Source organism: Hylobates moloch, unplaced genomic scaffold (genome assembly GCF_009828535.3).
Source record: "Hylobates moloch isolate HMO894 unplaced genomic scaffold, HMol_V3 SCAFFOLD_3, whole genome shotgun sequence".
In the NCBI taxonomy this organism is placed as follows: Eukaryota; Metazoa; Chordata; class Mammalia; order Primates; family Hylobatidae; genus Hylobates; species Hylobates moloch.
Genome location: NW_026652278.1, coordinates 42,601,047 through 42,614,750, shown reverse-complemented (window position 1 = coordinate 42,614,750; position 13,704 = coordinate 42,601,047). Strand labels below are relative to the sequence as shown.

General features: G+C 39.7%; 1 pseudogene; it reads left to right on the top strand.

Moving 5' to 3' along the window:
* The first annotated feature begins 592 nt into the window (after positions 1-592).
* On the top strand, positions 593-2,950 carry LOC116480630 (ATP-dependent RNA helicase DDX18-like; annotated as a pseudogene).
* Positions 2,951-13,704: the final 10,754 nt, after the last annotated feature.

Below are 13,704 nucleotides of genomic sequence, written 5' to 3'. Positions count from 1 at the left end.
CATATGCAGGTGTATATACAGGTGGGATATACAAGCTCATAAAATATCTTGTGATATACAATCTAGTTACTTCTTAAGGTGGTAATGTTACCTTCTAACAGTTACCTCCTAAAACGGGAGCGAGTGAAAGAAGCTACCGAGAATGTTCACTTTTATATCTATGCACCTCTGTATCGTTTTAGTGTTTTGCAATAAGCATATATTGTTTTTATAATGTCAAAAAGAATTTTTAAAAAGAGAAAAGTTTTAAAGTCGGTGATGGATGTTCTCCACAATCAACAGCCCTATCTAGTTTATTCCATTGGATTCAGATTTTCAGAGCAATTTTAAAGAGACATTAGAAAAACCTTCCTCAACTCTGGAAGAAAATAGTTGCTTGGTATTTGAGTCTTGGGGAAGCAACCTTCTACTTAATGCTTTTTGGAGGCCCTTGCGCCCAGGTGGAATAGAGACTCAGTTGGGATGACCAGAGGCTTCCATCAACCAGCTCCTTGGGTTCATGGAGTTCTTTGAGGAGCAAAATCAATATGTAAAAAATGGGAATGCAGAGCTGTATTGTGTGGCACGGCGGTCTAGGCACTTCTTGGACAGCATGTCTCACCTGCTGATGAAACTCCTGAGCAAGGACATGGAGAAGCAGAACCTCAAATTGTGGCAGTGGAACTTAAAGTTGCAGGGGGCCTCAAATCTGACCCTATCAGAAACTCAAAATGGAGATGTCTCTGAAGAAACAATGGGAGGTAGAAAGATTAAAAAATCAAAACATTCTATAAATGTGGCCTTATCAGAAGCTCAAAATGGAGACGTGTCTCAAGAAACAGTGGAAAATGTAAAAGTTAAAAAATCTCCCCAGAAATCCACCATATTAACCAATGGAGATGCAGAAATGCAGTCTCCCAATTCAGAATCAAAAAAGAAAAAGAAGAAGAAAAAGAGAAAAATGGTGAATGATGCTGGGCCTGATACAAAAAAAGCAAAAACTGAAAACAAAGAAGAATCTGAAGAAGAAAGTGCCGAGACTCCTAAAGAAACAGGAAATAATGTGGAGAAACTGGATAATGATGAAGATGACAGTGAGGTGCCCAGCCTGCCCCTGGGACTGACAGGAGCTTTTGAGGATACTTCATTTGCTTCTCTATGTAATCTTGTTAATGAAAACACTCTGAAGGCAATAAAAGAAATGGGCTTTACAAACGTGGCTGAAATTCAGCATAAAACTATCAGACCGGCCGGGCGCAGTGGGTCACGCTTGTAATCCCAGCACTTTGGGAGGCCAAGGCGGGCGGATCACGAGGTCAGGAGATCGAGACCATCCTGGCCAACACGGTGAAACCCCGTCTCTACTAAAAAGTACAAAAAATTAGCCGGGCGTGGTGGCAGGCGCCTGTGGTCCCAGCTGCTCGGGAGGCTGAGGCAGGAGAATGGCGTGAACCCGGGAGGCGGAGCTTGCAGTGAGCCGAGATCACGCCACTGCACTCCAGCCTGGGCGACAGAGCGAGACTCCGTCTCAAAAAAAAAAAAAAAAACAAAAAAAACAAAAACAAAACTATCAGACCACTTCTAGAAGGCAGGGATCTTCTAGCAGCTGTAAAAACAGGCAGTGATAAAACCTTGGCTTTTCTCATCTCTGCAATTGAACTCATTGTTAAGTTAAAGTTCATGCCCAGGAATGGAACAGGGGTCCTTATTCTCTCACCTACTAGACAACTAGCCATGCAAACTTTTGGTGTTCTTAAGGAGCTAATGACTCACCATGTGCACACCTATGGGTTGATAATAGGTGGCAGTAACAGATCTGCTGAAGCACAGAAACTTGCTAATGGGATCAACATCATTGTGGTCACACCAGGCCGTCTGCTGGACCATATGCAGAATACCCCAGGGTTTATGTGTAAAAACCTGCAGGGTCTGGCTATTGATGAAGCTGATTGTATCTTTGACGTTGGGTTTGAAGATAAATTAAAGCAAATTATTAAACTTTTGCCAACACGCAGACAGACTATGCTCTTTTCTGCCACCTAAACTCGAAAAGTTGAGGACCTGGCAACGATTTCTCTGAAAAAGGAGCCATTGTATGTTGGTGTTGATGATAATAAAGCTAATGCAACAGTGGATGGTCTTGAGCAGGGATACATTGTTTGTCCCTCTGAAAAGAGATTCCTTCTGCCCTTTACATTCCTTAAGAAGAACTGAAAGAAGAAGCTCACGGTCTTCTTTACATCTTGTACGTCTGTGAAATACCCTTACAGGTTGCTGAACTACATTGATTTGCTGTCTTGGCCATTCATGGAAAGCAAAAGCAAAATAAGCATACAACCACATTCTTCTAGTTCTGCAACGCAGATTCAGGAACACTATTGTGTAAGGATGTGGCAGCAAGAGGACTGGACATTCCTGAAGTCGACTGGATTGTTCAGTATGACCCTCCAGATGACCCTAAGGAATGTATTCATTGTGTGAGGAGAACAGCCAGAGGCCTAAATGGGGGAAGGCATGCCTTGCTCATTTTGCACCCAGAAAAATTGGGTTTCCTTCACTACTTGAAACAAACCAAGGTTCCATTAAGTGAATTTGACTTTTCCTGGTCTAAAATTTCTGACATTCAGTCTCAGCTTGAGAAACTGACTGAAAAGAACTACTTTCTTCGTAAGTCAGCCCAGGAAGCATATAAGTCATACATACGAGCCTAGGATTCCTATTCTCTGAAACAGATCTTTAATGTTAATAACTTAAATTTGCCTCACATTGCTCTGTCATTTGGTTTCAAGGTGCCTCCCTTTGTTGATCTGAACATGAACAGCAATGAAGGCAAGCAGAAAAAGCAAGGAGGATTTGGCTATCAGAAAACCAAGAAAGTTGAGAAGTCCATAATCTTTAAACACATTAGCAAAAAGTCATCTGCAGCAGGCAGTTCCCTCACTCAAGACATGCCTTTCTTTATCTTGAGTAACTTTGTCCTAACATGAAATTTCCCCCCTTGATCTAACAGGATTTTTGTAGCTTTTAGAATTTGGACTGGTCTAACAAGAGTATAAACTGACTTGGGTTGCAAGCACTGAACACTGTTACTTCTATCAAGTGTCTTTTATTTTTGGGATATAAAACAGGCTTTAATTTTCTTCGTTGCCCAAGAACAGAGCAAGGAATATCTGCCCTTTCTTGTGATGATATAATATTTTAATTTTAAATATCCCTCCTTCATACACACAAATGTATGTTATTGTTTTAATATAATTCTTTTTGTACCTTTCCTTCTTGGTTTGTGAAGATTTTTGTGGCATGGGTTGCTTTGCTGACTGCTATAAAAGGTGACCTAGTGTGCTGGGAAGCTGGTGGTAATGCAGAAAAGAGTCTCAGGTTATTTTTTGTTTTTAGTTATTTCTTGGACCTTGAGAGTACCTAATGACTCCTCCTGAAAATGCTGTAGTATAAAAGAGAAAAGAGCTTTGGAAAATACCTAAGAAGCACCTTAGGATTAGGGTGGCATTACTTTTATAGATTCTTGATTTTAAAGCAATGAGCCTTTCTCAGGTGTTTTGTTTCTTAGAGCAAAAACTATGGGTTGTAATTTGAATAAAGTATCACTAGCAGTCATAACATTTGATGAGTGTGGGGTAGGAAGAAGGTGGAATTGAGATGTTCAAGCCTCGTTTACATCAACAGAGGAATAATATACTGCATTTCTTCATTCAGTAACACAGCAAAGACTTTAAAAACACACATACAAAGAATGGTGCTGCTCCTCATTCAGATTTCTTTAATTCAAGGTGGTCTGGATTTTGGTAAGCCTTTTTGCTCTGTACAGTACTTAGAAGACAAGGGCAACTGCCCTGGACTTAGAGCCAAGCCATCAGACAGTGCCCAGCACACATTAATGTTTGCTTCTTTCTGAGAAAAATTACCTCTTCCAGTCCCTGAAACAAAAAATACACTTGTTGTGAAGATTGAAAATGAACAAAGTCAGAAAAAAACAGCAAAGTCTGATGGGTTTTTTGTTGTAGGAGCACTTGATTTCTAGTGTGTTTTGTATGATGTATAACTACAAAATGATAGATTTTGTAGCAATTCAAAACAAAAGTTGCTAGCATCATTTTGCTGTTGTGCCAGTTAATCATAGGATCCCATTAAATGTAAGTGTGCTAATATGTAATGTAGAGGAAAGTGTTTGGGAAAGAATATTCCAGTAGGAAAAGAAAAGAACAATCTTCCATTTCTGGGCTTGGCCATTATCACCCTGGTCAGACCTGTCCTGGGCTTCCAACCTTGACTGCTGGGCTCCTGGTTTGGCTTCTTGGATTCCTAATTCCTCGTGTTTAGAAACTCTCTCCAGGATCATATTTTCCTTTTTTTTTTTTTTTTGTTTCAGAAGTAATGTTTTTTAAAAGACAAAAGCAAAAGGAAGAATATTTAATTACTGAGCAGAAGTAAATACTGTTGGTATTTTGTACCTAATCTAATTTTTACATGCATGTTCATGCTTTTTAATTTTTAATCAAAAATGAAGTCATCTACCTACTAGTTGTAACCAGCTTGTTTCATGACGTGTTACTTTCCTGTATCATTAAATAATAACCACAAAAAAAAAAAACGAAAAGGAGAATGCGGTCTTCATTATTTATTTAGATTTTTGCACAAGTCTTTGAAAAGGTTCCATAATAAAAGGCAATTTGGGGATGAATAGTCTGCATAGCAAACTCCTTCCATCCAACTAGGAATGTGACCAAGGAATGGTGGTGTAGTAGAAATAGCAAAAATTTGAATTTTGATAGACTTTTGTTCACATCCTAACTGCTATTTAAGAGAGGTTTGGCCTCAAACAATCTACTTAGTGTCTCTGAAACTCTGCTCCCTCTGCTATAAAATAGAATAATAGAGAGATGAAAGGTTATATGTAAAGGGCATCACATAATACCTGGCTCATGGAAGGTGGTCAAAAATTCCTAGGCTAATAAAAAAGTGTAAATGATTTTTAATCTATATTGACATTTGTAGTGAACAAATAAGAAAACTTAGAATTGTGGAAGATTGGCAGGAGATAGTGATGATTCTGTCCATGGTTTAGCCACTCCATCATATTGTCTATCAGGCCAGGTCATTCCATCATACTGCGCAAAAACTACTTGAGATGTATATCTTACTGAGGAAGAGCCAATGGTGTCAACTCTGCATATGAACCACCCAACATGCAAAAACTAGAAAGTGATCCATTTGTAGATTTAGTTGTAATTGGGCCGTGTTTGCAATTGGAGGTGTCTAGCTCTGGCATCTTCTCAGATATTCTGCATCAAACAGAGACGACAAAATCTATTAAATTTCTTAGAAACATTTCTCTGATGACTAGACTTGGCCATGGAAAGTGAAAACCAACCAAAGGAAAATTTCTTGGTACTTACTGAATAACAGGCACACTCTGGTGACTGAGGAGTTCCAATGCGGCAAATCCAAAGAAGACACTTGAGAAGAACTGAACCAAACTGTATCTGTAGGAAGACAGGTTTTAGGTTCTCCAACATACCCCTGGAAAGACACCTGGATGTCTGTCTTTCATTCACCTCGTATTTGTGAGCAAGACACCACATTAGGCCCTATAGGAGGTTTAAAGACTCATAGTCCAAAAACTCATAGTCTCATAAAATTACAGAAGACAATGGCTCACTAGGTCATCTAAGATTCAAATGCACTGATTGTAATGATCATTCAATAGCTTTCCTGGAAAGTGTTCTCTGTAATGCTTCTACCATTAGCTGATATCAAATGCTATGTTTTCACATGGAAGAGCCCTAAGTCTTGTAATAAACCATCAAAAAGATAGAAAAGAGGACCATGAAGACCCTCTTTGAGACCACGGTCTTGGTACTGAAGTTTTTGCTCTATAATTTTTCATCTCCCTGCCTACTGGTTGGCCACCAGCAGTACTACTTTCAGGTTACTGATGAAGAGAAGTGACTTTACAAGAGTGTAAGGAGTACTGGGACATTTTTAAAGAATGCCTGTCTCAGGATGAGGGCAGTTTTTAGAGTCCAGCCCCTTCCTTTTTCTGTCTGGCCTTCTAAATCTGAATTTTTCTTCTTAATCCCACTTGCTGCTATATCTCTTCAAATACTGAAGACTTTCCCTTGGCTGTCCTTGTCCTGAAGCAATAAGACTCTCTTATCTGCCCTTCAGAATTCCCACTCCCCAGATCCTAGGAAAATGGGAATCTTGGGTACTATGAGGGGCTGCTAATTGGATGATGATACTCCCTTGTCAGCACACCCCAAATTTTCCCATAGACTAGCTTCTCGCAGGCATCATCTTCCATACCTTCTGTTGTTTTTCATGATTCTCTCTTTCCCATAATGGCTGCTAGCACCCAAAGCCTGCACTCCGTCTCAAAGCTTTTGCCCAACCAGTCTGAAACTCCAACACAAATTACACTTTATTAATTTAGACTGTTAATTGGTGGCTTGTGTTCTCATGATGCCTCCATGGCCACGAGTGAGTCAATTCACTTCTCCGAGCTCCAGGTGACTGGATGAGGAAAACTCCATCCTTGACAAAGCCATGTTCATTGGGCACTCACATGCCAACACACGTACATACATGTAATTTCAGAATGAGTTATGAGGTAGTTTGCATTTCCAGCTTCATTGTTTACTAGAACGTATAATCGTGGGCAAGTTAGTTCTCTGAGTCTCGGTTTCTTCATCTGTGAAGTGGAGAAGATGACACCCATTTCTATGTTCTATGAGTAGAGAATGAAATTATATGGGAGAAGCACTTAGAACAGAGCCCGGGTTCAGAGAAAGGATGATTCACAAATATTAATGGTGAATAAACATCTAAAAGTATTTTAGCATCACTAATAATCAAAGAGTAAGAAGGAGCAGGAATGTAGGGCAGCCAATATCAATAAAATTGTAAACAACCAAAATGGCCCACAATAGGCAGTTGGTTATATCTGAACACAGTGGAATATCTTGGAAATTTCAGGTTACAAAACACAGGGAAAGATTTAGTAAATGTTTGTTTCCATCGTTGCTTTTCTCTCATTCATAGGATCTTGCAAGTGTCGCATGCTCTCCAAAGGCCCCTGCCCACCCTGCCCCCCCGACCACCCTTATTTCCTTCCTTCTTTTCTATCATCTTAACTAAATGACCCTTCAGTTTTCCTCTGTTTTTCTCCATTTGCAGTGAAAGTGATAGAGGGCTGCAAAGAGAATGGATTTGTGTCCTTTAAATGTGCCACTTCCCACTAACTAAGGAATTATAGCAGTTGTACCTATACTTCTTTAGCCTTGGTAGCCAGTAAAAACAATATGATTAAACTGTAGAGCTGACCCTGAAGTTCACTGAGACCAGTCTAACCATTTAAATCATAACTTTATGAACAACTTTTTATTGCCATCACATCATATTCTTGTGAGGAAAAGCCAACAGCAATATTAGATGACTTCCTAAAAATATTTTCTCAAACATTTTTTTCTGTGAAAATTATACTATAGGAAAAATTTGTGTATAATTTTAATATCTCTTTTATGTTTTCTTAAAATTTATTTTAATTTGGCTTTCCTGTTTCATGTTTATTCTAGAAAATTGGAAATTACAGAAAAATATTTGGGAGAATTAAAATTATTCATAGTTACACTTCCAAAAATAAATATTGTTGATATTTGGAGAGTATTCTTTTTACATGCTTTTATTTTGAAAGCTAAGAACATATTTGCATATATAGTTTGTGACCTGATTTCTTGATATTTTATGATGCCAATAAAATTTTTTTATTAACAGAAATTTCCAAGATATTCCATAGTATCCAGATTTAACCAATTGCCTGTTGGGGGCCATTTTGGTTGTTTGCAACTTTATTGCTTTTGCTTGCCCTACATTCCTTCTCCTTCTTCCTCTTTGATAATTAGCGATGCTAAGATACTTTTCTATGTTTATTTACCATTAACATGTGTGAATCATCAGTTCTGAGCATTTTAAGTATCTCTTTTATTTATTTTTATAATGATAGTGGTGGCCATAATCACTGTCTTCATTGTGGCACTTGGGACCAGGAATTATCAAGCTCAGAGACCCAGATGAAGACAAGAACAGATTTGCTCTCATTCCCAGCATTGACCTTCCCGAAACTGGCATTCCCTGGGACCAGGCGGTTTTGAAAAGAGTTGTTTTTGATGCCACAGAAATCTATTGGAAAGTGGACTTCCAAGCACATCCAGTCCTGGTGTGTATTCTGCAGCTGGATGAGAGGCTAGCAAGTCATGGGCCTTCTGAAGACAGCTTTAAGTTCAGCTAGAGGAATGAAATCCTAGGAAATAGTGAAATAAAACACAAAACATATTTTAAAATTTATAAACAGAAATTGTTCCTCAAGGGAGGAATTAAATTTCTTCTAAATTATTCCCTTTTTGCCTGGATTGTTATCTTGAGACCCAGGTCAACTCTCCACATGGAACTCTTCAGAGGACAGAGAATAGAAAATAAACACTCATGCTCCAAATTTGGGCTTGTACACCAACCAGGACTTTTCATGGCCACCTTCCTGCCAAGCTCACTGATAACCAGGTTTCACAATTCAGGGAAGGCAAGTCTAACTTGGAGGACAATTAGAGATGTTGGTTCTTTCTCCAAGGATAAAAACCAGTTATTTTACCTGTCACCCTAAAAAGTTTCTGGGATGTCATCTGGCATATGTCCTAGCCTTGATGTTTCATAACCTCTACAACTTTTGGGCACACAAAAAACTTCACATAGTCTCATCTATAAGGACATAACACTCTTGAACTTAGAAATGAAATCTTCAGCTTCTTTAGAACTCCCACTGCACAGAAGCTGCTCTAATCTGTCAGACTAGGAGTCACTCTGAAGGTGTATTGCTTTGCTAGGTGCAAGTCCCCTGGAGGGCTGGCAGTCCCCTGGAGGGATGGATGTCATTGACTGAAGGGAAGGAAGTGGGCTGGAGCAAAGTCAAAGGCTGAGAACTTGAATCGAACATGAATTAGCTTACGCCAGTGCCCGCTCAATGCCCTCCTCTCACCTCGTATCACTTTGAGTAGAAGCCAGTGTTCTTACAATGGCCTACAAGGTCCCCCATGATCTGGGCTACAATACTCCCTGCTTACCTCTCTCTCCTCCCTTTCCTTCTACTATCCATTCCACTCTCTGCACAATGACAGAGAGTGGAACAAAGCTGTTCCCCCTGCCTATAAGAATGTGGGGTCAGCTTGAAAGCTAAGGCTAATCCTGAGAGCCTAACAGCTGGATGCTATCAGATAACTGCATTTCTAGAAGCTGAACAGTACGTTCTTTCTTGAAGGGAAATCCAAGTGGTTTATTTCCATGGCTGCCACTCTCCCCAAAGTTATTTTTCCCAAGAGACTTTCCCCGTAACCACCCCCTAACCTACCAACCATGTCTGGGTTGGATGTCCCAACTATGTGCTCTCTCAGCATCCTGTGCCCCCGCATTACTGCACATTCACACGGAGTGAAATCGCTCATTTACTTATCTTTTCTCCCACTAGGCTGAGAACAGGGGCTGTGCAGTCATATTCAATATTGAGTCCCCAACCCTAACCCAGGCCTGGCACATACAAGACATTCAGCAGATGGCTATTGAATGAAAATATATAAATGAATGAACGATTACCAGCTGCCTCCACTCCCTTAACCTGCTACAGAATTAATAAACTAATCTTGAGCATAGTGGATATATACAAATAAAAGTATCGTTAAGGACTGTCAGGCCAGCCTCTCTGTACTAGTTGCTACCTTCTGCTTGTTTTATGCTACTAATTACTATCACTTTTATTTTGGATTTGGACAGAAAATAAGAGTGTTACTTAAAGGAAGGCTTCCAAATTTCTAAGTGTGGGGAACCCTGCTAAGGACATGGAGCTTCAAAGGGCTTAAAAGAAATTCATCACACATATGTACACACACACTCAACTTTGTAACATGTAGTAGACCACATCTAGAATAATATAAAATTTCTATCTCAAATGATCAGCTCCTGACCCTTCAAGCCCATGGCTGAGTCAAAGATGATATGGCATCCCTGTAAAGATCAGAAGGAAAACAGTAGAGAAGAAGCCAGAGTTTCCCTCTGAACCAGGGTGTGTTTCTAAACCTTGGCTTTACAACAGAATCACCTGGTGGGCTTTTAAAAATGCCAACACTCGGACCACACCTAAGACCAATTACATCAGAATTTCTAGGGAAGCGAACCAGGGAATTTTTTTTTTTCAAGTACCCCTGGTGCTTCCACTGTGCAGCCAAGGCTGAGAACCACTGCTCTAGATTCTTCCTCTCCTTGAACCCTACTATGTGCCGGCGTTATATGGGGCAATGTCTTTTCCTTTAATTTATTGATGTAAAATGTTATCCACTTTACATGGCCTAGCCTACACCCTGGAAGGGAAGCAATTTTATAAGCCCTCATTATTTACTCTTTGTGGTCGGGGCACTAGGAAGATAAGAAAAAAATGTTTTTTTGCACTCACTTGCTTAAACTATCCCCTTAATACCTAAAGGGAATCCTTTAGTGTAATTCTTTATAAGAACAGTGACAGTAAGACTATGTGGGAACTGAAGCCATTCCAGAGATGAACTCTACAAAGTTTAATGTACACACTTCAATTGACATGCCATGAGATAAAATTGTTAATGTTTGGAGGTTCACAGCTTTCTCCCTCCATCTTTGCCCACTAAGCTCCTTACTTCTCCTTCACTTTCTATTAATAAAAGGGAAAAAGTCAGAGGCTGGTGAACAATTAGCATAGAACCAACCCTCGATCTTCAGGGTGCTTCACGGAGCTGGGGATGTGATTCATCTAGAGCCTGTGTAGACTTACACATGGCCCAGAGAAGAGAGGGGATCAAGGGACCAAGGGGGCAGAGACATGGCAGAAGAAATAGAAGCCCAAAGGAATATAAGGGTGCTAAAGATAGAAGCGGACGAGAGATTTTAATGGATTTCTAAGGACTAAGTGTTTGGATTCATTTACATGTTTTTGAGAGCGCGAAATGTAAAGACTAAACCTGCTGTGTAGGCCATGCTACTGAACTCTAACCACCCCCTGGACAGGACAGCAGGGTCATGCCTTCATGTGAGTTGCATGAATGCGCTCAGTGGGCAGGTCCACCACTGGAGCCCTCAGAATGTGGCTAGTACAACAGAGGTACTGCATTTTCACATTTTGTTGATTTTAGCTAATTTAAATAGGCAAATGTGGCTAGTGGCTACCTATACTGAACAGTGCAGGCCTACAGTACTTAATCACAAGACACACACCTATCTATTTGTTTATGCATGTATGGACATCTACCTACATAAATGGTTTTGTATTTGCACATAATTACATACCCTCATATCTCAAGAATATACATACAGACACCTAGACACAATTGCACAAACAAGACACCTAGTCTTGTGGAAAGATAAAAAGAATAAAAATTAAAATTGGAACTATTGCATGGGTCCATGCAGGGAGATTTGACACAAGAAGAATTGGAGCAAAAAGTACATGGGTGTGTTGGATAACATGATGAATTTGGGAAGATGCTTTGATAACAAAAAATGAAGGAAAGAAAATCCTGTGAGACCACCAGTGGTTTAGGAATACAAGCAGCTTTGTTTCCCTTGATCTTTTAATCTTTCAGCAAAAGACCTTTAAAAATGACATACATCCTTCAAAGGTGGACTTGACTGTCAAGGATGGCCCTGATAACTGGGAAGAACTCCAAAGGGCATAGATAGAAAAGGGAAGAAAGCACTTCTTAACAAGGATGACCAAATTCTCTAAATGATGTTCATTCGCCAAAAACATTTTAGGCACTCTTGTTTCCGGGAGAAGTATTTATTCCAAAGTTATTAAAACTGTATGAGATGGAATAGATGAATTTCCAGTTGTCAGAATTATTAGTTTACATAAAAGTTATACCAACTCATGGACTATAATATTAAGTTTTTCCCTATTGAACAGGTAACTGAATTCTACCCATATGAACTAAACAATAATTCCTCCACCCAGAAGTGGTATAATTGTTGCCAGCTAGAAATATTATGATTTGCTTTCCAGTGCTCATATTATCCATCTCAGTCTCTTGATGTATACCCTTTGCTAATGCTTGCCTTGCAGGTCTTTCATATGCTGTGCTCCTGCCTGCCTCTTCGTCTTTGCCCATGCTGTCCCCTGTACATGAAATGCTCTTCCCAAACTCTTGCTGAGTTAACATGTGCACATCTTCCAGGTCTCATCTTACATCCTTAGGAATGTCATCTCCAACCTACTCTACCTGTCCCAGATTAGATCAGTCCTTCCTGTTTTATGTTTTCATAATACCCTGTTCTTCTCTTTCATAGCCGTTTTTTACAGTTATAATTACTGAATTATTTGTGTCTTTAATTTTATTATTTAAGTTTATCTTACTCTCTGGATTGTGAGCCCCATGAATACTTTGGTTCAGATATTGTAATCTGCCTTATTCATTACCGTACTATGTCCCCAGGATGTAATACAATACCCAGCAAATAGTAGATGCTCAATAAATACTAATTAAATGTTCAATAAATGAATAAATGTCTCACTTTAGCTTTATCTAATTCCTCCCTTTCTTCCATTTTTCTGTATCATAAGCTATACTATTATACAGTCCTATACAATGGTAAACAACTAAAAAAACTCCTAAGCCCTGTACACAGTTGATTAACTCTAATATTCCTCATTCAGTTCCCCTTAAGTTCTGATAGACCATCTGGTGGTATATCATTTAAGTCACAGCAGCTATAAACATGTTAAGGCCCAGCATGAACCTGGTCTGACATCCAACCAGTCTTCTGGCTGTCACAGAAATGCCTCCATCCATTTTAGAAATGTGCTTACTACAGAAATACGATGCTAAGTTTGCTGTATTTATGAGACACTGAATTTTCAGGATGCCTTCGATCAATAGAAAATAGACATTATATTCTTACCTGAAGGCAATAGTAATATGACTGGCTGTGAATTTGGGAGTGAGGGAAATGAGAAGGCTCTCAGATGATTATTTTAATATAGAGATGTGCTAGCTTACCTTAAAGAGCATGGCTCGCAGAACAGTAGACTTGACTGTAATGAGAACGACAGAAAAATGTAAAATATATGTTGGTCCAAAGGGGATTGATCGATGATGCAGACACAAAAAGGAAGAAACAAAGAGCAGCAGAGGAGGTCACAGGCAACAGAACTTGAGGGACTGTGGTCACACTGGCAACACTTTTTCTTCCCTCAAGAGTGAATTGATCACTACCTGTGTCTATGGAGGTTTAACATCCATTTTATCTAAACCCCTGCTTTGACTCTATGCTCACCAAGCTACCTTTGATTATAATTCAGTTTCTCACATGCATCTGTCTACTGGGAGAGGAAATGTTCAGCTTGCCAATGTGCACTTTCCTGTTGGCATCACTATTTTATTTCTGATTGGGAAGACATGCACTGGTACATCAGTCTTGGAAATTTGGTTAACCTGAGTTCTCCCCTGAGTGGTTCACCTCCCTAGGTAGACAGCAAGAGTCAGGTGTCAAAGCATGTACAGCTGAGGCCAGCCAGAAGCCAGAGCCTCCCCTACAGAAGGCTGCCCTGGCAAGCTTCCGAGAATTTTTTGCCCTCCAGATGCTCCAGACAACATTTCAAATCTTGCTCTACACTGCTTCTTTTCCAAATTTAAAATGGAG